General features: G+C 60.2%; 1 protein-coding gene across 1 annotated transcript in view; it reads right to left on the bottom strand.

The window, feature by feature from the left end:
- TRAPPC9 (trafficking protein particle complex subunit 9) overlaps positions 1-25,321 on the bottom strand; it is a 468,592-nt gene that overhangs the window by 56,442 nt on the left and 386,829 nt on the right.

The following is a 25,321-nucleotide window of genomic DNA, read 5'->3' as shown; positions in this document are numbered from 1 at the left end:
ACTAGCTTCAAATTTCCAAGGGAAACGCTATACTCAGCCAAAGCATCGATTAAGTTTGAGGGGAAAATGGAGATATTTTTCAGACATGGAACATTTCCAACTATTTTTCTTGGGATTCTTTCTCGGGAAAGCACTGGAGGACGTGCTCCAGCAAAGAGAAGGTGTAAAGCTACAAAGAGAAAGCGGAAGCAGCAGCACGGTTCAGGTCCAAGGCAGGCAAGGATGATGGGGGGGGGGGATGGTCCAGGACAGCGTTTCTGCAGCAGACCTGGCAGACAGACAGGCAGACACAAAAGAGCCAGGAGAGAGGTCTCCAGGAACGAAACAAACACCAAGAGCTTAGCTGATGGGTTAGTGGTTCAGGGAGGGCTTTCCCATTTCCAGTGGAGAGTTCCAGAAAACTTAGTCTAAGTTCACAGGAATTTTTTTTTTTTCAAAAATGAGGGGCCATTGCTAACGTCAATAAAAGCAAAAAATTACGCAAGGAGCAGAAGTGTAATCACGGCATACACAGGGCTCAGAGCCGCGAAAAATATTTACCCTGTCACAAGAAACATTCACAAAAGAACACTGTGGCTTTCCGTCTATAATTTTTTGCTTTAAGTTAGTGACTGCCCCTCTTTTTTGAAAAAAAAAAAATTTTCCGTGAACTTAAACTAATTTTTCTTTCTTTTTTGGCCACACCCACGGCATGTGGAAGTTCCTGGGCCAGGGATCAAACCCACATCACAGCAGCGACAATGCCAGATCCTTAACCCGTTGAGCCACCAGGGAACTCCTAATTTTTCTTGAACTCTCCACTGGGAATATGAAACCCCTCCCCCGACCACTAATCTACCACAAACTGAGATGGGGAGAGGCGGGGAGAGGGGAGGGGTCACAGAGGGTCCCTAGGGGAGACGACACGAGAATCTGGCCCAGGAACACTGACCCCGAGCCGTCCTCTCTTCCCCTCTCTTTCTGGCTGCCTCCACCTCTGAGTGCAAAACCCAGCAAAGGAGGATCACGTTTCACCAGCGTCCTCACCAGTGCTCCGTGCCCCCTGACGCGTCCCTGAGGCCTGGGCAGGCGGCCTCAGACAGAGGACACAGCCTCTGTCTGGGAGAGGTGGCCGCAGACACGGCCGAAGCTGCGAGAAGCAGGAGAGGGCGCCCCAGGCTGGGAGGGTGGCTGTGGTCAGCGGAAGGGGGAGGACGCGAAAGGGGCAGGGCAGCTGCGCCCCGGGCTTCCCAGGAGCTGAGCTTGACCTCTGGGGCCGGTGCCCAGCTCCCTGCCCAGGGGACTTGAAGCGGGTGCACAATACTCGCTTTCCCGGGGTTTTCTTGCAAGAAGCAGAGCTAGACTCCGAATCCGCAGCTGAACTTAAAGTCCGTTCCCCCGGGCCTGGGAAAAAGGGCAGAGTTGCTGAGAACCCCAAGTGTGCCTATCCTGAGAAATGTCTGGAAGGGGGCCAAAGGCAGGCGCAAAGGGGGATCCCCGCAGGAGCAGCACCTGCAGAGCTCCCGCAAATCAGCAAGGGTGCCCGCAGGAGAGCACCTGCGAGGAGGTGCGGCCAGTGCTGCGGGCAGGTGCGCCAGGGCCACTTGTGCCACTGGCGCTGTGTGCTGGGGACCTGGCTGCCCCCGCTTCTCAGACTGGCGTGGTTTCAAAGCCAGGGTCAGGCTGGCAAAGGTTGTGCTGCCAACTGGCCAATGAGAGGGGGAGGCGGCTGTGAGAGGAGGAGGGATGGGGCGGGGGGGGGGGGGGGCGGGGGGAGAGCGTCACAGGTGTAGACAGCTCCTCAGCTTCCAGAGTCCTTGCTGTCCCAACGCAGAAGGCCGATGACAGCTCCCGATATCAGAGATGAGGCTGGGGGGCAGGGGTGGTCACTTGCTCAAGGTCACACAGCTGGCCTGCGATTCCAATTCTTTCCGTTTCTAAACCACCAAGACCGCGCAGGGCTCTGCTTGCGTTCCACACACATTCGCCCTCTGGACATTCAGGCCAGGGGCTGGCTGCCGGCCGGGGGCGCTAGGCGTGGGCTCCAGGGAGCTGCCAGCAGGAAACACACAGTGAGGACAACTGTGGGCCTCCTGCGGAGCTCGGAGCAGAGGACCCCCTTCTGATGAAGCACCGCTCCCGTTCCTCAGCGACCCGCCAGCCCCGCCCCCCCAGACCAGATGGAGAAACGGCGGCCAGGGAGGTTCGGGAACGCGGGCCTGGGGGGCATGTGTGGGTGCCCCAGCACCACTCAGGAGCCCCGGCCAGCAGGTGAACTGGACTCCCGAGCCTGTGTCCTAACCACCAGCCCAGCTGATGAGACTGGATGGAAGGCAGGCCTGACGGGGACAGGACCTGCTGTTCCGAGCTGCAGAAGCTGGCTGGTCAGAGCCAGAGGCAGGGAGCAAAGAAAGGGGAGGCCAGGCGAGCAGCTCAGCCTGGCCGGGGCGGGGGAGGCCAGGGAGGGGCACTAAAGGATGCAGGCTGGTCCAGGCACATCCCTTTCCACCTACCAAGGGCGACCCTGAGCAGCACTGCACGGGCTGCTGGCAGGCAAAGAGCCCTGAGACCTGGCTGTGGGCCAAGGGGGCCCGGGGGGCTGACCTACCCACAGTGAGCTGGGTGAGAGGGGCTGGCAGTGGGGCAGTGGAGCCTGGACAGTTCTGACCCTGACGCTGCTTCTGCAGGTGTCCAAGGTTGCGGAGAGTTCCTTCGCTTTTTGTTTTTTCCTTTCAGGGCTGCATGTGCAGCATGTGCAGCATGTGGTGGTTCCCACGCCAGGGGTCTAATTGGAGCTGCAGGTGCTGGTCTACACCACAGCCACAGCAATGTGGGATCCAAGACTTGTCTGCGACCCACACCACCGCTCATGGTAACGCTGGATCCTTAACCCACTGAGGGAGGCCAGGGATCGAACCCGCATCCTCCTAGATACCAGTCGGGTTCGTGGCTGCTGAGCCACGTCGGGAACTCCCTCTTGGATCTAACTGTGGTTAGAGGGGCCCTTCCACAGCACCTACAGGTGGGAACTGAAGCCTCCGGAGGGGCGCTTTCACCTGTAAGTAACAGTCGCATCTTAGATGGAAGGGCAGCGGTCACAGCCTCGCAAAGGCAGGGCCCTGCTGCTTCTGGGCGAGACGCTGTCAGGGGCCTCCCCCGCCAGGAGTGCGTGGAGTGCTCCTTTATCTCTATTAAGTGGTCACCCTTTTCTCCGTCCTCCTTTTGTCTCTGTCTTAACGTAGTTATCTGGTGTCTTCCGTGAATCCTTGTAAAGAACTGAAGACCCACCTTCAGTAAGGAGGACATGTGGCAGGGCCCTCGGAGCAGTGCGGCCCCATCCAGAGCTGGACTGAGGATGGCCTGGAGCGGGCGCTCGTCGGGGGGGAAACTGGCAAGTAGAGGGCTCAGGGGGGACCGTCTGGGGCTTTCCACTGTGCCATGTGGCCCTCGTGGGCACAGCTTGCATCTCAGAAGGCAGAATCTCAGATCATTAGGCTCTTAAGGTTCATATGGATATATGACCAATAACAACATAAAAAGGAAAATGCTGGAGTTCCCATCATGGATCAGGGGTTAACGGACCCAACTAGGATCCATGAGGATACAGGTTCGATCCCAGGCCTCGCTCAGTGGGTTAAGGATCTGGTGTTGCCTTGAGCTGTGGTGTAGGTCACAGATGTGGCTCAGATCCTGTATTGCTGTGGCTGTGGCGTAGGCCAGCAGCTACAGCTCTGATTCAGCTCTAGGCTGGGAACCTCCATATGCTGCGGGTGTGACCCTAAAAGGAAAAAAAAAAAAAGGAAAAAAGAAAAAGAAAGAAAGAAAAGAAAATAGTGAGAGGATGGGTAGCTCTGTCACATATCGAATCTTATGCTAAAGCCACTATGACAAAAAGGGCGCGGTATTAGTGCAGAAATGGACAAAGCTTTTCAACTGCAGAGATAAGAGAATCCAGAAGTAGCCCCTGTTTACAAGGACCTAACAGAGCCCGTAGGTGGTGCGCTGACTCAGGGCAGAAAGGATGGTTTTCTGGCATAAATGACTAAACATCTCTCGAATGACAGACAGGACCCACCTCACTGTACGCGTCCAAATAAATTACAGATGAACATTTTAAGTGAGAAAAGAACAGGTGTCTAACGGGAGGTGGGGGAGGCAGCGCTCGGAGGAAAGACACGCGGAACTGCAGGAAAAGGAAGGGGCTGCGGCAGAAGCCGGGAAGACAAAGTCAGAAGAAACAGCAGACAAGGAAAATGGACCCGAGGCTCAGCCGGCAGAGAGTCGGGTCTCCGCCCGGGCGAGAGTTTCCTGCAAGTGAGTGAGAGAAAGACACCGAGTCCCGTAGGAGGACTGGAGGAAACCGAGAGGGAACTTCAGGGAAGGACTCCATCGGATCAATAACAGCAGAGACCCCCGCCTCGCCAGTCGGCAGGTGCAGGCTGAAGACGCCAGGTTGAAGCAGGAGGTCCTGGGGCAGCCAGTGGGCATGGGACCTGCTGCAGCAGTGCCCTCCGGGGGAGGGGGGCGGACTGGGTCTTCGCTGTCCAGCACGTGGATCTTAGAGGAGTCTAACAAGAGTCGGACCCCACGTGGGTAGAAGACACACACCTCACGTCCACAAACATGAACAGACATGACCACCTGAGCCTGCAGAAACGTGCAGAAGGCTCGGCGCGTCTACACTGGGGCCCGGGGCCTCGGCTTCTTGGCTTCTCGGCAGAGGATAAAACGGAGGAGGCAGAGAAGTTAATACATTTTGTGCCGCTTTGTATTATCTCATTAGTTTACATGGACAGGGATTACTTGTATAATGTAAAAAATGTAATAAAAAGTTTTTAAGTGCTTTCTAGACTGGAAACCAACCCCAGTGTGAAGGTTGGTGATGGGCCTGAGCTTGATCAGTGCTTACAGGACCCGCGAGCTTGGGGAGGCTTCCATGCACCGAGCTCGAGGATTCTTGGCACCATGGGAGCCTGGTAAATAGGAATCAAACAGGCAGCAGCGGGCGCCCCCCCCTTCCCCGCGGAGCTCGGCGCAGAGGAGTGGGTGGCGGGGCCTCGCTTGGCGCTCGCCTGGGTCCGGGTGGCCCTCGCTGGGAGCAGAGTTGAGTGGCTTAGCAATCAGGCCGAGAGGCTGGAGAGCCCTTCCCGGGCGCCAGGCAGTGACTTCTGGCCTCCCGTCAGCTCGACTCCATCAGGTCCTCCAGGTGGGACACAGGATGACAACCCCGTCCCCACCGCCCCCCCACCACATGCATCCTCAGCTGCCAGCACCTCTGCAGCCCTGAGGCTCCAGGAAGACCTGTGCCAGGCCCTGGGACACAGAGGTGACAGCTTCCGCCCAGTCATCATCCAGGCCCAGTACTGGGCACTGCAGAAACAGACATGGGGAGACGCAGGGACCTGCCCCTTGGAGGCTCCCGGGTGACTGGGGTCAGTGACACACAAGGAGGTGACCTCACCAGCTTTCTCAGTGCCATCCCACCATGCGTGAAACGGGGCCTAACACAGTGCTGCCCGTGCCCAAGGGACACAACAGGTGCTGGACCCACAGGGTACAGACCCAGGCCTGTCGTCTGGCTCAGAGCCGGGGTGGGGGAGGAGGGGCCCTGGCGACCCTGCTGGCACTCGTTCACAAGCCAGGCGCTGCTTTCGCCAGAAACCGGCCCACGTGCTGCCCCTGGAAACAGACCTGGGCACAAAGCCCCCTCCCCGCCTTCATCTGCTCTGGCTGCTGGGACCACGCGGGCCGTGCGTTTCTCAGGGTTCTGGATGATGACGTCTGAGATGGAGGTGCTGGCAGGTTGAGGCCTCGGGAGGGCTCGCCTGTGGCTTGTGGACGGCCACCCTATGGGCTCACGCAGCCCTTCCGCGTGTGTCTGCAGGGCGACGAGGGAGCTCGCCAGGGCCTCTTCTAAGAGGACACCAGTGCTACCAGGGCAGGGCCCAGCCTCACGGCCTCCGTTAACCCTGGTTACTTCCTGAGCATGCCAGCTCCACCTACAGCCACAGGCAGCTAGGGCTTCAACGTGAATTGGTGCGGGGCAGGGGGGGGGTCTTAGAATATTCAGTGCATAGCACTACTCGCCACCCTCCCCGCCAGGTCACCCCAGGGAGCTTCTACTGTCACAGAGGAGGCGGAATCTGAGAACAGTGGGTGACCCAGAGGGGAGGGTGCATGTGCAGGTGACAGGGAGTGGGCATGAGCGGTGGCAGGGTGGGGCCGCCCGGCTAAGGGCCTGGCTGAGCGGAGCCCAGTACCTGGCACGCGGGGAGGGGAGGGGGGTGCCGGAGGGCGGGTGCAGTGGGTGTCGGGGCGGGTGGGTGAGGACTCTGCAAAGACACCAAGGAGGCCTTGGAACACGTGCCAAATTTCTCCTCCAGCCCCCTAAACCACTGGAGACTCGAACTGGGGGTCCAGCAACCCCATGAGAGCAGTGGACTCGCCATTTCTCCAACACTGCCCGGCCATCTGGCCTGGAGCCCCATGCCAGGTCCTGTCCGCAGAGAGAAACGAGACATGGAAACAAGCCACAACACAGCCCTGATGGTTGATGGGTGGTGGGTATGGGTGTCGGGGTGGTCAGGGGAGACCAGCTTGGGGCGATGAGAGGAGGTTGGGGGTCCTGGAAGGAGGTTGAAGGTGGTTCCAGGCGGCTGAGAGCTGGAGGTGGGGGGTGAAGGGACACGGGCTGTCTGACCTGAGCCTGCGGTTACCGTCAGCCTGGCCACAAGATCAAGAGTGGCCTGGGGTGGGGGCTGAAGGGTGGATGTGGGGAGGAGACAGACTGCGCCAACGAGGCGGGGACAGAGTGCTGGGCTGCAGGAAGCAGGGTGAGGGGGCAGGAAACTTCGACGGTGCCCGTGGGGACACCCGACTGCCTAATGGAGGGGTTCCACGCAAGTGCTGCCGGGGGGCAGAGGGAAGCTCTGCAGTTTCAGAGGCACCTGACTGCGACCCCATCCCAAGCCCTGCAGCACGAGCGCCCACAGGCGGGCACGTGACAAACTGTGAACACGCCAGATCCTGACTACCCGACTGCTCTGCTTATATCTACACTTGCTCACCCAGATTCTCAGACTCGCCCAGACCCAGAGGCTCTTTGCGGGGCAGGTGAAAGGCGCTGGGTGGCCGGCACCCCGTCAGGTGAGTCTGAGGATTCGGACGAAAGGATCTGGCCGCCCCCCACCCCCACCCCCCGCAGCAGGCAGGAGCCCAGGAGCCCAGGCCATCTGGGTGGGGCCACGGTCCTCTAATTCCACGAGGGAGAAACGGAGGCTCAGACGGTTTGCAGGGCCGCTGAAGGCCCATGGTCAGGCCTCAGGCAGAGGTGTTTCTGGGCGCTGGAAAGAGCACTGCCCCTACAGTCGGGAAAGGCTGCAGTGTGGACAGAGCACGCAGTCCCTCCTCTGCAAAATCAGCTCAGAATCCAAGCCAACACGACACATGAAGCCCCCACGCGGCTGGTGCGACCCCTACAGAGGCCCAGGGAGGTGTATGGCAGGCCTCAGGCCTCTAGTGCACTGACCACAGCCACTGGCACCACTGAGATGGGAGGACAGGGGACAGCAGGGCGCCCTCATGACCAGCCAGTGCTGCTCTCCACAAGCGGGCTCCGTGGAGCTCCCGCTGTCAGGGATTTAATGGGCTTTACCTTTTAAAAGGACCCCATGACACAGTAAGCTCAGGACTAGTTGGGCTTGACAGGACCCAGATTTCTCTACTCGAGATTTCTCAGGTGAGCCTCCTGCAGGGGCTGGACCCCTTCCCTCCTCACAGTGTATTGCAAGGACTGGGCTCCAGGGGCGATGCTGGGGGGGTGGGGCTCCTGGGGGGTAAGGTAATGACTCAGGGCCCAGGGCACGGATGACGGGCTCCATGGACCCCCCCCCCCCCCCCGCCCCGTGGAGGCCTGATTCCGGGAGCACAGCCACCAAGACACCCTGGGGAGCAGCAACGAGGGCCTCTGAGCAGGCAGGACATCAGGTGTCACCAGAGAAGGCTCTCCCCTGGGGTGCCCGGAAGGTGGGAGAAGCAGGGGATAGTGCCTGCTGGCCCTTTAAGAGCCCTAACTTCCTGGGGTCTGGGGGTCCAGCAGCCGCTATCCTGACTCTCCTCCCTGGAAGCTGGGAGGTGGCAGCCAGCCATCGGCCATCTCCCAGTTTCTCTGTCCTCAGCCCACAACAACGGGAGAGGGTAACAAGATGCACCAGAAGCATCCTGGACCCTGGGAAGGCTCTCAGAATCGGGGGGCCCTAGCCGGGGAGATCAGACGCCTGCCTGGGGCCCAGCTGCCTCAGATGTGCCCTTTGAGCTCTGGGGCTCTGCTCTCGTTTCTAAGCTCAGCTCAGCAACTGAGCTCCAAGAGAGGCCCAGGGGGTGCGGGGTGTTCAAAGGCCCCTGCCTGGGTCGCCTGGACGGGGGAGCTGGGAGGGGCGCTGGGATGGGCCAGTGAGAGGGGACTGGAAAGATGGCCCCGAGGGCCAGGGCCTTGGACAGACCAGAGGTGCGACCCAGCACAGAGCCAGGCAGAGGCGGCTCCGCTTTCCTACACGCAGTCTCCGCTCTGGGGCCCGAGGCCCTACTGGGTCCAGAAGCTCCTCCTGAAAGGAGGAGAAACAGCCAGGGGGGCTGGTGGGGGCAGCACCGATTCCCTCGAGGCTGCTGTCCTGGCCACGTGTCACTTGGCAGCTACATGGTGTCCCTGGAGCCGGCTGGCTGGACGTGGGCCACCAAGGCAGAGCTGCAGGAGGACCTGGGAGGGGCTACGCGGGTGTCTCTGAAACCCTGACCGGAGAATCTCTACCCTCAATCCCTGTGGGATCAATTAACGTTCTCCATAAAAGTGGAAATTTAATTTCCATAGTAAGTTCTGAGGAAAAGGTCACGTCCACCCCCGGGGACTGCGTTTCTTGCTTTGCTTGTCTGCTTTCAGCGGGGCGTTGGGCGGGACAGGGCTGGAGACGCCCGTGGAGGATCCCGGGGAGCCGCTTGCTCCTGACCCGAGAGCTGAGAGAGCCCGAGGGGCAGCTGTGGCTCCAGGACAAGGGCACGGAAAAGGGATTCAGTGCTGACCCACTGCCCTCGGGCTCCCTCGCTCCCACACTTGTCAGTCTGCATACTCATCGCACCAGGGCTGTGCCAGGCCCTGGAGGAGAAAGGCGAGCACCTCCTCCCCCCAGGTCTGAGTACTGACCATGCCAGGGCTGTGCCAGGCCCTGGGAGACAAAGGCGAGCAGCACCCTCCCCCCAAGTCTGAGTACTGACCATGCCAGGGCTGTGCCAGGCCCTGGGAGACAAAGGCGAGCAGCACCCTCCCCCCAAGTCTGAGTATTGACCATGCCAGGGCTGTGCCAGGCCCTGGGAGACAAAGGCGAGCAGCACCCTCCCCCCAAGTCTGAGTACTGACCATGCCAGGGCTGTGCCAGCCTCTGGGGGACAAAGGTGAGCAGCACCCTCCTTTCCGTAAAGGAGGAGAGCCAGCTGGGAGCCAGGGTTCCCGTGCTTTCACGGGGGAGAAGGCAGGTGCCCAGGGCAGGGCTCGCCCCATGCCAGCTGCGAGAGGGAAGTGCGGCCAGGGGCAGCCCAGCCCTGAGGGTCTGGAATAAACCCTGCAGCCGATAAAGCACCCTCAGGATGTGTGACCCCCGGGGAGGTGTGGTTGGGTGTTTTAGAAGACTGTTGTGGCAGTGTGGATACTGGGTTGAAAAGACGAGGGGGAAAGGGAAGGTAGAAACAGTGGGGTCCAGAGAAGACGGGGGGGGGGAGCCTCTCATGGTCAGGAGCCTACAGGAGAGGCCTGCAGAGGGTCTGTTCCTCTCCGGAGAGGAAGCTGTAAGCCCTGCCAGCCTGAACCTGGGGCAGGGGCGGGGGTAGGCGACCCGCGGGCAGCGGGACTGGGCAGGGCGGGTCTGGGAGACAGACTGTGGGGAGGGGCACGGAGGAGGATGAGGCCTTAGACATGGCCAGCGTGGTGGGCTGGGCCGCGAGACTGAGGCTGGGGACGGGGTGCATTGGAGAAGGTTCTGGAAAGGAAAAGACCCCCTGGAGAGTCACACGGTCCCATGGCAGGAAGGGGGGCAGCAGGGCCACTGGGCTCGAGCTTCTGCAGCAGGGCCTCTCTGCTGCACCAGGCTCCCTGGCCTCCTCGGACGGAACCTGCTGCCTCGGGAGTGAGCACAGTTTCTAACCAAAGTTCAAAACAGCCTCTTTCTTCCTCGGCCTTCCTGTAAAAATAGCAGCATTTACCTGATAGCATCTGACCGCCATCTGGCTCAAAGGCCAGTTTAGCACTCGAAGCCTGACCGGGCTGTGTGACACAGAGACAGGATGCTCAGGATCCTGGGCAAGGGCGGCCAGGGAGACCTGGCGCGCCTGGTGCGCTGAAGAGGGGCAGGTGGGCGCTCCAGGCGGAGGGAGGGCCCCTGCAGGTCCGTTCTGGATGTGGGGGCTGTGCAGGGCCCCTGGGAGTCCAGGGCGGGCCTGGCACCCCGACCTCGCCATTCACTTCCTTGGTCCTCAGCTTCGCCATCTTGAACTTGAGCTCTAGGCTCAGGCAGGCGTGATGCTCTGGGCAAAGATTCTAAAGAGGGCAGCCGGAGTGAGCACAGGGGCCCTCCCTACGTCTGGAGTGCCCACCTGCCCCTCTTCAGTGCACACGGCCTCCCGGGCTGCCTCCTCCAGGAAGCAGTCTGGCCTCCAAGGCGGATGGGCTATCCCTCCCCTTGTGGGATGGCCTCCTGAGTGTGGCTAGAGCCTGTGAATACGACTAACGGCGGAGAGCGTGTTGTCCGGCAAAAGGGAGAGGTTTTAAGTGGGCCTGACCTCACCAGAGAGCCTCTGAAAGCAGAGAACTTTCTCCAGCTGATCTCAGAGGAGAATGTCAGAGGTTCAAAACCCGAGAAGGCTCTGATACACCACTGCAGGTGTGGGGTGGAGGGCGCAAGAAATGTCCAGAAATGGGGGGAGACTTGGGAGTGGACAGTGACCTCCACGGACGGCCAGCAAGGAAACAGGACCTCCGTCCTACAGCCACAAGGACCTGGACTTTGCCAACGAGTCCGCACAGACGTGGACTCATCCCCAGAGCCTCTGGGGAGAACTCCCCCTGGAACACCCCAATTTTAGCCCGATGACGCCAAGTGGAGAACCTTCCTGAGACCGCTTTGCCCCAGCTGACCTCTCCTTAGCTTTCAAGACTCTGCCAACAGCAGGTACCTTCTGCCTCCATTTCTTCAGAGAATCCCCCGCCCCCGGGCAGGCTGCTGGCCCCTCCCCTCCCAGCTCTGACCCTCTCTCGCTGGTGACCGGCCTCTTGCCCAATGGGCTGGGAATGAGCTGGTCAGATGCAGAGGTCAGCCACGCACATGCCCGCAGACCAGAGGATTCTCACCTGAAGCAGAAACGCCCCTGAGCAGGTGCTACTCCTCCCCTGGCGCACATGTGTCTCCTGGGAGCAGAAACTTTGGACAATCCATAGTTAAGACACCTTCTAGGAAAGAGCCCCACGGACAGCAGAGGGCTGGGTCGGGAAGAACGGGGCCAGGCGTCTGGGACCAAGGTCAGCCGTGTGCTAAGTGCCGTGCACACCGGGAGCGCGAGGTGGCTCCTTTATGAAGATAGAGAGCGAGAGCCTCAGGGCGCATCAGCCTGAACTTGGGCTCCGGTCCACAGGCCCCAAAGTTCCGGTTTTCCACCGGTCCTTAGGGTGGCCAGTTGCACACACGGGGTCTCCTCCTTAGTGTGTGCAGCAGAGGCTCAAGACAGGTCATACCTGAGATGCGGAGACTCTGCCATCAGTACCCCTGTGCTCCGACCCGTCAAGGCACTCCCCTGGGAGCACAGCTGCTGGGTGGGGCCGGCTCTACCAGGTGCCGGGCCCCCTGGCAGCCCAGCACCCCAGCCACCATTAAACTAGGGCGTTCATCCCAGGTGCTGTGGGTTCTTTGATTGCCTGGAGGATTCACGTGGATGGGGGGCTGAGACCCAGGGGGAAGATTCCAGAGATGAAGAGGATCCTACCTAGCCTGCGGCATCAGGCCACTGCACGGATGGGGTCTGCTGCTCTGAAGGGGACCCAAGCAGCCGCCTCCCCCTCGAGCCCTACACGACCTAGAGCACCGGTTTTCTGGAGACCAGGGGTGGGCAAGCCTTCACCCACCTTCCCAGCTCCTCTGGCTTCCTCACCCCCGACAACTAGAGCAGAGCTGCCTTTTACGTGTCTTCTGTGTTGGGTGGCAAGTCTGCTGCCTTTGATTAATACGTTTTGAAAGCCACTGCGCAGACTCCTGCAGGCCCTGCTGGGCTCCGCACTCCACGGCCGTGTAGGTGGTCTGATCACCCCTCCTCCTCCTGCAGGGCGACGCGGTCCGGGTCCGCCCCGTCTCCCTGTCTATATCCCTATGTCTACGTCCATCGTCTAGGCATCTACTTTACTCCCACAGGACACCCTAACTTAACAACCCTGGGGACTTCAGTGGAAGGTGGTGTGGAAGGACAGTCACTGCTGCTGGAAAGCCATTGAGTCCCAGCTGACAGCAGATAAGAGGCGCTGTGGCCAAACCTGCTCCCTTTAATTAAGAAGGAGATTGATTAGAACTGTCAGAGTGGAACGAAGAGACGCCAAGCCTCGCTGCTCTGCTGAGACATGAGAGAGGATGCGGAAGATTAAAAATAAAACTTTCCCTAGAAAGCCAGCAGAAGTAGCGGCAGAAAGGACAGGGCCGACAGAAGCAGCCTGGTGATGCTCAGGTATTGAGCCCACCGCCCCGACTCCTGCAGGGCATGTGGCCCGACTTCCCCACCACGTGGCCAGACGGCATTTGTTTTTGGATACGTGGAACTCTTCACCAAGGACAGTGCTCCTGGACCAAGAACCGCGCCCCCTTTTCAAACAGCGGAGGACACGGTTCTGATTCTGACCCTGGGCTGGGCATGCACTTGCTCCTGTCACCCTCCCCAAGTCAAGACGCACCAGAGGCCCCGGGCCCCTTGACGGATGTGGAGGGGCCAGAGCTGGCCAGGGTCTCTTCTCCGAGGCCAGAGAAAGCTCAGCTGTCAACACTCTGCTTCGTCGTGACTGCCGTTCAGCGCGGCTACGTCTCATCAAAAGCCAGATAAATGGAACTTCCGGCTGAGTGACAAATGGAACCACCCGAGCCCAAAGAGACGCAGACACACGCCCAAGGCCCTTTGGAAGTGTGGCGCCCAGCCCCGTCCCTCGCCTGGAGGACCCAGGGAAAAGCCACCGGACTGTGAACTACTGCACAGCAGAGGCCCGGCAAACAGCACTAGAGAAATATTTGTCGAATGAATAACTGAGCGATTTCTAGTTTTCATTTACCAGGTGTTTTCTCTTTGTTTGCTTTTTAGGGCCGCACCCATGCACATGGACGTCCCCAGGCTAGGGGTCAAATCAGAGCTACAGCTGCTGGCCTACACCACAGTCACAGCGACACAGGATCCGAGCTGCATCTGTGACCCACGCCACAGCTCATAGCAACACTGGATCCCTGCCCGACCCAGTGAACTAGGCCAGGGATCAAACCCATGTCCCCATGGACACTAGTTGGGTTTGTTTCTGCTGAGCCACAGTGGGAACTCCTACCAGGTGTTTTAACGCCGTATAATGTGGAGTTACTTCCCCAGCTACTGACGCGGCTCCTGCTTGGCCTGGGGTGTCTCCTTCGCCCTCCAAGTGCTCCCGCCTGGACCTGCGATGTCCTGCCTGGGGCACGTGGCTTTATAAGCTGCTACTACCCAGCTCTGTCCTGAGAGAAGCCCTCCAGCCAGGCCTCCACCCGAGGCCTCCCCAAAGTAATCAGGGAGTGCTGGAGGGGAGAGCAAACCCACTTCCAACCCACCTTAGAGCAGATCCACCCCCCCCAGTGCCCCCCACAGACACAGCCTCACAGCAGCTCCGACAGACCAGCACAGCCAGCAAGTGCTCCGCGGTGCAGGGAAATTGATTTAGCAAGTCTCTGGCCGCCTGGCCCAGGGCCATGATCACTGCTCCCCGGGGCCCAGGAGTGGGAGGGGGCCGGCAGGGGTAAGCGCAGGACGCAGGGCTGACCCCAGGAGGGGGCCGTTGGTGCCAGCTCTGTCCCAGGGCCCTCACAGCACAGGCAGCCACCACTCCCATCTCCGTCCTATAATCACCGGTCCTATCCAGCAACATTTTCAACGTGCTCGGCCCGCTGCTCCGGGACGCGTCCTGGTCAGCTGGGCAAATGCTCTGTAATCTACACTTGGTGTCCCGAGCAGTGGCCGCCCGAGCCGGGCCCCAGGGCGGGTCTCGCGTAACCCAGCAGGTGAGTGTGAGAGGCCTCATTTATGGATGAGGACGCTGAGGCCCCGGAGGTGAAGAGCCAGGTGTGTGGCAGGGCTGGGCCACTGTGCCAGGATGCTTCTGGCCATGCTGGCCAGTCAGCCACCCCCAGCACTGTGCCTGGCCCATGGCAGGGTGGGGATGAGGGGCTCAACCGATCCGGAATTGGGGGGAGAATGAGGAGGTTTTGTAGAGGTCTTTAAATATGTAAACGATCATGCAGAGGGACCAGGCAGATAGGGTTGTCCTCCTTCCCAGAAGAATAAACGGAGGCTCAGAGAAGTGAGACAGCTGAGCAGGCTGGTGGCAGGGCTGTTACCCTGGTCTGGTCTCTAGCTCACTCTTTCTGATTCCTAGGCTACTGCAGCATCCAGTGGAAAAGGTCCTGAAATGTCCATTCTGTGCCTGTATCTGAATTTCTATAATTCTTAACAGGCATGACAGGCAGAAAAACACGCTTCCCCAGACCCTGTGAATATGCTGGATCACACGGCAAGGGGACTTGAGGTTGCAGATGTGATCAAGGTTGCTAATCGGCTGACTGTCAGATCAGGGAGAAGCCCGAATCATCCAGGTCAGCCCCACACAATCGCCAGGGTCCTTGAGAGTGAGAGAGAGGGGCAGAGAAGTCAGAACCAGAGAGATGGCATCAGGCGGAAGGCTCGGCCAGGCAGTGCTGGCTTTGGGGCAAAGAGGCCGTGAGCCAAGGATCATGGGCGGGCCCTGGACACTAGACCAGAGAAGCAATGGAGCCATCCTCAAAGCCTCCAGAAAGAATGCAGCCCTGCCGACACCTGGATTTTAGCCTAGCGAGACCCACTTCGGACTTCTGACCTCCAAAGCTGTGTTGCTTTAAGCCACCAAGTTCATGGCCCGTTTGTTACAACAGCCCCTGGGCGTGGACACAGCCCTCCTCACCTTCCCTTTGGCCACTTGAGGATGGCATGCTTGGTCTTGCCCTCCACCCTCGTGCCAGCCTCTAGAGGGCATGGCCTGTGGGGTCCTCCAGCTTCCGTAGCATCAACCCCCCCTACCCCCAACACAGTGCCTGCCCAGAGGCCAGCCCACCCCATCACGTCAACCTGCAAGGAAAGCTCGTCCCCATGAGGAGGGGCTCCAGGACACCTGGGGAGTCAAGAGTCGGTCCCACCAGGGCTCCCACGCCTCCCTCAGCCCCGTGTCCTCCATCAGTCACACGGGGCCCCTAACATCACACCCAGTGGTCCAGGGCCCTGCCAGCAAAGGGCCTGGCGGAGAGCAGGGGTCAGCCGAGCCAGCTCCCTGCTTCTCCCCAAATGCAGAAACTGGGTTTGAGACACATCCGAGTCTGGGGCAGAAGGATGAGGCGTTTCTAACTCACCAGCACTTCTTCTGTCGTTCTCTGCGTGAGAACTAGAGGGGCCACTGCTCTCCAGAGCGGCACTCATGGAGACGATGCACCGGCCTGGGCAGCGGGCAGGGGCTGCTCCACGCGGGGCCTGTCTACCCACCCCCTCACTCCATACCTGATACCCCCGGGGGGGAGGGAGGGCCTCCCTCCCACAGATGACCAGTGCAAAGGTGAGCTGTTCAGTTTTCTGGCGAATGGTCTAGAAAAGGGAAAAAGGGCTTCCCTCCCTCAGAGGCAGCAGCCCTCGTTCACCAGTCAGGTGAGCCTTAGTCTGCTGCGTTTGAATCAGATCCGAGTTGCTCTATATGCTTTTGCCTTGGACGCTCGAGGGGCTCACATGACCCACTGGCCAGTCCTGGTCCGGAGGCCTCAGCCTCTCGCTCGCCCGTGCCCTCGGAGGCCCCTCAGTGCCTCCCTGTGTCGCCTCCCAGCCCGGGCTCAGCGAGGCCACCTTCGGCTCTTCCTCTGCTGGCATTTATCTCCCCAGTTAGAGACCCTGGGAGGAGTGCAGGCTTTACCAGTTGCTGGTTGTCTGGCTTGGGCAAGTGAGCTCTCTCTTCCCAGCTCTCAGAAATGAGGCCGACGCTGCCCCTGCGTTGCCGGGTGTGGGGAGGATGCGAGGGGACCTAGAGGGAACATGCCAGCGAGGCCCGGATGCCCGCACCGCACACCTCCCGCCCCAGGCCCTGTCCATGTCCAGGCGATCCAGCGGAGTCCGCAAAACCAACATGCACCCAAGGGGCAGAGTCCGCTCTTTGCCCCCTAACACCATGCCCCCTCCTACAGCAAGGACTCCGGATACTTAGACAGACGTCTGGCCACCCAGTTCCCCTGCGTTGGGTGCGGCCCTGTGACCACTTTCTGGCCAGGAGAGTATATACAGAGAGGAGGTTCATGCAAATTCCAGGAAGTGTCCATGCAGGGGGCCCACAGTGCCACCCCTCCCCACTGCTGGCCGAGAGCTGCTTGGCAGCTGGGTGACCCCACAGGGCTGGGGAGGCCCTGGTCCCTGGCACCGAGTGCGTCTGTCACACCAGCTATGCCCTGCCTGCCACCAGGTTTCTGTTCGACCGAGACATCCGTACTTCATTTAAGCCGCTGTTATTTGGGGGTTTCTGCCGCGGTAGCTTCTGCAGAAGCATCTCCATCCACAGCGAAATAATGGAGAAAATGCACATCAGCTCAGCTCCCACCCACAGATAGCGCCATGGGTCACTCGTAAGGGGTTAACTTTGGGAAAGGTTGGGAATAGACTTCCCGAGGCTAAGCTGCTGGTAAAAAGAGGAACTTCTGCACAATAAGACACCAAGTCCCGAGGAGAGGGTGGAAAGGTGGCAGGGAGCTGGGAGGACCGTGTGCCAGCCTCGGAGGCGACTTGCACTTGATCTGATGCAAACCCAAGTCCGCGTGACTCAGAAGCTCGTACCCTCCCCATGCAACCATCTGCTCTCAGTAAGAACAGGAGCTCAGGCCCAGGGCAACTCAGAAGGTACAAAGGATGGAGCTCCCGTCGTGGCGCAGCAGAAACGAATCCGACTGGGAACCGTGAGGTTGTGGGTTCGATCCCTGGCCTTGCCCAGCGGGTTGAGGATCCGGCATTGCCGTGAGCTGTGGTGTAGATTGCAGACGCGGCTTGGATCTGGCATTGCGGTGGCTGTGGGGTAGGCCAGCGGCTGTAGCTCCGATGAGACTCCTAGCCTGGGAACCTTCATATGCTGCAGGTGCGGCCCTAAAAAGCAAAAAAGACGACAAAAACAACAACAAAGTACAACTGCTGACCCCAAACACCACCAGCTGCCCACACCCCCGACTCCAGCAGCTGTGTGAGGGCAGCTCAAGAACGTAGATTTCCCGAAGACGTGTCCTGAGCGGAAGGGCCCCTGGGACGGCCCAGAAGGTCCCCAGGCTCTGGCGTGGCGGCCACCATGGCTGGTTCTCCAGAGGAAGCACAGCAAGACAAGGGCCATGGGCACAGGGCCACAGCATGGGAAGCTCAGGGGGCGCCAGGAAACCCCATACAAACATCCAATGAGGAAACCAAACAGGAAGGGAAAGGATTCTCACGGACTTGCTGGAAATATTCATATTTAATGATTTCGGGGTATGTGCGGTGGCTGCAGAAACCAATTTTATTGTCAAGATCCTGGAGAGACGGTGGTGCGTCTGCAGAAGGTCTCCAGGGCCCCAGGCTGCAGGTGGCCCAGCTGCCCTCTGTCCGTGGGAGCGGGCGGTGGACAAAGGATGCCAGTTTTGGTGAACAAGCACACCCTGCGTCCCGCAAACTTTCCCAGCGGAGAACACGTGGCCAGGCGCCCAGGAAACAGGACACCTCCTCCCTGAGGTCTGATCCGGCCCAGCTCACCCCGAGCTCGGCATCATCAACTCAGCTGCTCCCGACGCCGGGTCCCACACGGGGCTCTAAGCCCCCTGCACGGTGCCAGTACGCAGCGAGCGCTCATCAGGATCAGTTCCCGCCCTGGTCCTGGTCCTGGTGCCACCACTCACCAACTTCCCTCTTGTGGGCACGGTGCCCGAATGCGTCAAGTGACAGAGAAGAATCGAACCGACGGCTCCCGCAGGCACTGACGGCATTAGCAGTGATGACGTCCACTCCTTCCAACCGCCGACTGGAAAGCGCAGGTTTATTCTCCATCAGGCAGCACAAACAAAAGAATACATCACACTCCCCCCCGGGTTATGTGGGTTACCACGCGCTGGCAGCGGCCTGGTTGGCAGATACGCGGGTTTGATTAATGAGACAAAAAAACGAGTTCACCCTTCCCAGAACAGGTTGCGACACAATTTTTCAAAATGTGGGGGAGCCCTGAGGGGAGGAGCTGGGAACAAAGGGTCCCTCGGAGGTGGCAGAGCCCAGGCCCCTCCCATTCCCCACCCCCCACCCCCCGAGCACCTGTGGGCCGCGGACCAGGCCACACGTGTTCTTAGTTCCGAGATGCTCTGTGCATGTTCGTTCCCAGCGACGGTTCTGATCTAGGCTCCTTGTGGAACGTTCTAGTGACACTCCCGGTCTGTGAGCACATTGACACGCCACCCCCATCCTGGGGAGGCCCACCTGTCACAGCCTGGGTGGCCTGCCCATCCCACACTCAGTACTGGCCAACAGCACCCCCGCCCCGGCATCGGGCATGCGGCTGTGCGGGAGCCTCTTCCTGGCTACGGGCACAGGTGGTCCCCCATGTGCAGCCTGGGTCCCCCGGGGTGGACAGCATGGGCAGTGCAGGGTCAGCACCTGGGCGCACAGAAGCACCTCCCAAACCTCCCCCTCTGAAAGCGCTTGAGAGGGCTTTCCGGGCTTCCCTCCTCTCAGCCCCCTCGGGCGAGGATACGGCGTCTGGAGGCTGACCGCCCCCCGCTAGGGAGATGGGACACAAGTGACAGAATCTGGTTTACAATGAGCACAAGCCAGGTGGTGGTGGGACGCTTGCCGAACGAGTGAGCAAGTGGGTGGATGAAGGACCCGCCGCTGCCCTGGCCGAGGGTGCCAGCGAGTTCTAGAGCCGTGAGGCTGTGGCTCTTCCCTCCTAGTCATCAGTGTCAGGAACCAGGGGACGGCAGGGCCAGCCCGATGGGCCAAGGTGCAGACTGGAGAAGAGCCGAGGGCGGAGGCTGGAGCACAGCACGGGAGCGGACGCTGGGGACCTGGGGCAGGGCCTGGGGGCAGGCCCCCTCATTGGCTTAGGCTCCTGGCGGCAGAGTGAGGGCCACCTGATAGGGGGAACCTTAAAGGGGGAGCAGAGGGTTCTATTTTTTGGTCATTTTTACTTGCAAATAAGTATGTAAATGTTTAATGTTTTAATATTACATATCACCTAATTATTGTCATTAGACATAGTTATTACCTATATACAGATTATATGTAATTACATAGTGACTATGCAAAAATGCCAATATTAGAGAAGGCTTTATTAGTTTTGTTTTAATTCTCAGGGCAAATGGTCTCACCGCAACGAAACAATGAAACAGAAAAAGGAACGCATCTGACCAGGCTGCATCTTGAACGCCTACCAGCTTATCAGACCCTCCAGGGTTTGGGAGGCTCACTGTGCTCAGCCGTCTCTGCAGGTTGAGCTCTTCCAAGATTCACAAAATCTCTCCCCTCCCCGACGACTGCGGAACACCGAGAACCGTAATCACTTCATTCTCTTTGTGTCGGAATCGATGGGGCCGGCTCTGCTCCCTGGGGCCTCAGATCAGACGCCAGCATTCGCAAAGCTTCTAGTTTTGGAAAGGAGCTAGGAGCCCAGTGCAGTCAGGCCTGGGCTGGGGCCTGTTCCGTCTGGGCAGCGATGTGGCCCTCGGCGGCCTGGCCTGTGCCCGGGGTGGGGGGGAGAGGGCACTCCCCACAAAGGGCAGCCTCGCCAAGCTCCTAGACCCAAGTGCGGCTGCTCTACTCCCCAGCTGTGTGGCTCTGGGGAAGGAACGTAGCCTCTCTGAGCCTCAGTGGGATGAGAGCTTCTCTACCAGGAGGGCTCAGCAGAGTGCCAGGCACACGGTCAGGCCATGCCAGTCGCTGCTCTAACAGACTCCTTTCTGCTCAAATCCCTGAGAAGCCTCGCCTCCCCCTCCCCTGCAAATTGCACCGACCTGGCTACCCTCCTGGCCAGCGGGGCCCCCGGGCTCTGGACGGGCCGCCGGGTTCCTGCTGTGGTGCGATCAGTCCCCTTCAGACAGGAGCGCCTGAGGTGCGGCATCAATTATTAAACCGTTATTTGTTCATGTCTCCGAGAGGCGGGAGGCGCTGCCTCCTCCGCAAACACGCCTGGAAGACAATCGGACTTGGCTGGTTACCTTGTAACCAGGAGCTGGGCTGTGGCTCAAAAGACAGATGAATAAACAGGCCCAAAGATTCTGAATCAGGACCATGAAGCCGCCGGGCGTGGAGGTGGCAGTGAGCCGCTCAGTACTGGGTCTCCTCGGAACCCGGGAAGCAGGCCCCGACCTCCCAGGCCTCCTGCTGGGGTCACGGGGTGCCCAGCGCTCAGCTCTGGGGCCTGGTGGGGTCTGAGTCCTGGCTCCAGCAACAGCCCAGTCATGTGACTTCTCTGGGCCTCAGATGTGGCAACTCGAGGTGACGCCAGGAGCCCAGATGCTGCAGGTCCCATGGGGAAGCCGGGCCCCGAGCCCGGTTGGGAATGGTCGTGTTGGCTGCTCCCTGAACGTGTAGACCTGAGGTCCGTGCAGGACCCACTAAACAGAAATCCTAGAGGGAGCGGGTCGGGAGCCCCTCCTCTAAGCCCTTTCCTGACTCTGAAGGGGCCAACCTACCTCCGTGCGCCCTCCCTGTGGCAACGGTGATGAGAAGCCCCACCACGTGTGGGCGCTGCTCTGTCAGCAGCCCCCTCCTCCTGGGAGGCCCCGCTCGGCCCTCGCCTCGGGGCCGCCCCCACCAGCTGTGTGGTTTTTAGAGCCTGTAAGACAGCGATTCCCCGGGGTGGCTGCCAAGTGTCCCCTGCATGTCACAGACCCAGAATCAGAGCTCTGGGAGGCTGTGCGCCTGGTGGATGCACGTCAGAAGGGGGTCCAAACACGCCATCTGCCCTCGAGCCTTCTCCCCAGCTTCCCGAGTCCCGGCCTTTAGGCCTCTGGTTTGTGAGTGGGGCTGACTCTGCCGCCCCCCGGGTGACGTCAGAGCTGAAAGGCGGCAATGTCTACAGGGACTTGTGCAGACTCGGGAAACAGAGCAGCGTCTCTCTCAGCTGTTCTCAGCCAGCGTGGGAATCCCTTCCGGCAGACCCTCAGCACCACCCAGACGGGACTTGGGGGAGGTCCGTGGGAAGAGGGGTGCAAGGCACTGGGTTGGGGGGCGGGTCTCCGCCTGGGGGCAGCTGTCACCTGGTTTCTCATCTGAACGTGCCCTTCCAACCACCGCCTCTACCTGGAACATTCCCAGGACCAGCGCCCACCCTCCCCTGGGGGGCCTGTGTCCTGAAGCCATCTCTGCTCCCCCTGCAGACAGACCTCAGAGAGTCCTGGGCACTGCCCCCCATCTGCTGACCCCCGACTGGGGGACCAGGAGGTGGGGAAGTGAACCCACAGCTCCCGACAGCAGCCGGAGCTCCAGCAGGAGCGGCTGGGCAGGTGCTCCCCCCAGCCTCACCTGTAACACAGGTGCACAGCAAAGCCCTGGCGGGGAGTGGGGGGTGCAGGGGTGGGGGCGCGGGCAGGCAAACAATTCCCAAATTTCTATTCTCGAGAGCAACTGCATTTACCGCATCTGAGCGCTTATCTCCGTTTGTGAATGTGACAGGCTCCTTTCAGAATTAATTTCTTCCCATGTCAAAACCTGGCGGCTGCCCAAGAGGACCGATTGAGGGAAGGGGGCAGTGTGTGTGTGTGTGTGGGGGGGGGGGTTATTGAGGGAAGACGCAGGCAGAACCAGCTACAGGGTTAGCGAACACGCTCATCCACTCACCTCCTAATTCAGATACACAGCCGTTCATTCACATCTTTCATTCAAATATTCTCTGAGTCCCTGTCACGAGTCTGGCGCTGTGCTCTGCACGGGGACATGCAGGGACTCAGCCACACCTCTGCTCTCCAGGAGAGCTCACAGTCGGTGCGAGGAGGGAGAAAGGGCAGCAAAGGACGCCTGGGGGGCTCTGGAGCGTGGGGCAGGGGAGCCGCTTAGAAGGGGCTGCAGTGGCCAAGCCGCGTTTTCAAAGAGCAGGAAGGCGCACGGGGCACTGTGGCCCAAAGAGGCTGTGATGGTCCCAGGCTTCGGACACAGGTCAGAAGGGCGAGGCCAGAGGCCAGCGGGGGTGACCAGACCTGGCCCTGGAGGCCCTACTGGGGAGCCTGCATTCTGAGGACCACGAAGCCGGGGCGGGGGGGCATTTGGTGTAGACAGGGCCTTAGAAATGGAAGCCGGGTGAGAAACAGCACTGCTGCCCATGCCTCCACAAAGAACCCACACACATGCCTCTCCTGACCACGGCCCTAAGAGATGGTGCCCGGTCACCTCCATGGACAGCCGAGGACACCGAGGGGCATACAGTGGGCAGGTGGGCGGCAGGGACCCCAACCTGTGGCTGATGCCTGTCCAATGCCCGCACTTCTCACGGCTGCCGACGGCCACGAGCAGCAACACACCAGCCGGGGAAGCCATGGAAGTTCCCCTCAAGAGTCAGGAGCCGGCACGGGGTCTCTTTGGCCCTCTGCCACCTGCTAGACCCCTCTCCCACCAGGAAAAGCTGCCATGGGGGCGTGGGTGCCTCCCTGGCGGCTGCCAAGAAGCCTGAAGCAGGATGGAGAGGGCAGCAGCCTTTGGCTCAAGGACCCGACTTCCAACGTCACCAGCCTGTCACTCAATAGGCAGCTGTCCCAAGGAAGGGAGGCCCGGCCACCTGGGAGAATGGCTCGAAAAAAGGCTACTTCCACATGAACCCACATGCCAATGGGGCCAAACTGTCACGGCAAATAGTGAAAATAAGGTAAAACTGGGGCTTTCCTTAGGAAATAAAATGAAAAAAGTTTTGAAAACAAGCTGATTTGGGGTTTCACTTACCAAAGCCCAGGTTATATTTGCCACATGACGGAGGCCCTGATGGAGCAGAGTCAAGCTGTGACTGTCTCTTCCAGAAGACGGTGCACGAGCACACGGGGCCTGCTGTCTGCCCCACGTGGGCTGCCACATCACAGGAGGGGCATTTCTGTGCACCTCTGGGGGGCCCTGAGCTGGGGCCCTGGAGCTCCGTGGTCTCTGGCGCCCCTCCCCGGCCCAGGGCTCCAAAGGAAGCCCCTCCTGATCATTTTAGCCCATGCCAGGAAATCCCACACCTTCTCCAAGACCTGAGGTGGACTCTGCAGGTGAGGCACATCTCCTCTGCACCTGCTGGCACGTGCTTCCTAAGGGCAGGTGGCCGGGAAGGTGCTGGCGATGCCCCGGAAGGAGCGAAGTGCCTGTGAGGGTGTGCGTGTGTGCGTGTGTGTGTGTGTGTGTGTGTGTGTGTGTGTGTGTGCATGTGTGAGACTATGTGAGTGTGAGAGTGAGTGTGCGAGTGTGTGTGGTGGAGGGGCGGGGAGATGGAGGCATGTGGGAACCTGCCACACAGTGTCACCTGCTCCCTGTGTGACACTCAGGATCCCCATGGGTGGGCAGAGCCTGGACACTGCACTCAGGCAGAGCACCGGCCATGGGGCTGGGACCCAGGTTCGAGAACGCTGGGCCCTCAGCTGCACCTCCAGTGCCCTCTACCCTCGCCCCGCAGACACACCGCCCTGAGCCGCATCACCCTCAACCCTGGCTCACCCTGCCGGCTTCGCCTCAAAACATCTCCCTCTGCTTCCGCATAGGGAGCGTACTGAGGCCGCGACTCAGCCCTCTCTTACAGGCCGCTACTTCCACGAAACCTCTCTGCTCAGCCCCAAGCAAGGGCCGTTCCCTGTCCCCAGGGATGGACGGGAGCCTCTCCTCCTGCCTGACCCCCAAGGCTTGGTGGAGTCAAAACTCAGGAGGTGACACAGACTTGAACCGAAGCCCAGGTGGCCCACGTGGCTGTGTGGCCTGCGAGCATCCGGCCGTGGCTCGGGGCACACAGGAGCCTTCGCCCCACTCCCCTTCAATCATCAAGCCCCTCCCGAGCTTCTGCGCTTAGAAGCAGGAATCAACATCGCTCACCGTCCCCACGACCCACAGGAACGTCTAGTTAGAGCAGGGCTTTCTACTGCTTACTAAGCAAAGCTGACTTTCTGCATAATCAAGTTCACGCTTCCCGAAATAGAAAAGGCATGTGGGTGATAACGCACCACGGCTTCAGAAAGCAAGGAAATTAATGCTTCCTTCCAGTGACAGCCTGGCAGGTCCTGCATCTGAAAAGGGAATGAGAGAGGGCGACTCTGCTCCCCCGCCAGCAGCCGTGCTGCCCGTGATGTTGGTCCTGGCACCTATGGAACGGGTCCTGACGCTGGTGCCACCCCCACACAGCCAGCAAGATGCATGGGACGTGGAGGTGCCAGCCAGGGCCTGGGCCCGGAGGACACAGGTGACACACATGAGAGAAGTGGTCCCAGAGCAGGTGCAGGGAGCTCCCTGCAGCGGGCAGGGTGACAGGTGATACTCTGGGCAATGTGGGTGCACGGAGAAGCTTCTGTGTGTCAGGCGTGGCACTTAGCGCCTACGGCCTGCCTGCCTTGCTCCATGCCCACCCATCCAGCCTTGGTACCACCCCACTGCCGAGTTCCGTGTGTGACAGTGAGAAAGTGAATGGCTGACACACACCCCTCCCCCCAGCCACCTGAACAGAGCTGCTTGGACCAGCCTGCAGATCCCAGGACGTGCGTGGCCACGGCGGAGCAGGCATGAAGCAGGCTGGCAGGAACCGGCTCCCTGGCACCTTCCCACAGCTGCACTTGTGACAGGACGAGCTGGTTTCCAAGTGTGCCTGGCGGGACCTCTCCCGCCCATTCCGAACCAGAGGAGAGGGACATGATTCTGGTCCTAGGGGACCAAAGCCGGGGGGTTCCTGAGCAGACGCTTCACGTCTCCGGGCCCCGGCCTCCTACGTGACCAGGGAGGGATCACACCCGCTTTGCTGCCCCCGCCTCCGCTGCCTCCTTATGATGGAGCTTCGCCCCGCCCTCAAGAAAGCAGGCTTCATCCTGCAGAA

Source organism: Phacochoerus africanus, chromosome 6, assembly GCF_016906955.1.
Source record: "Phacochoerus africanus isolate WHEZ1 chromosome 6, ROS_Pafr_v1, whole genome shotgun sequence".
Lineage (NCBI taxonomy): Eukaryota > Metazoa > Chordata > Mammalia > Artiodactyla > Suidae > Phacochoerus > Phacochoerus africanus.
Note: the sequence above shows the minus strand (reverse complement) of the source record. Positions and strands in the feature narration are given on the sequence as shown.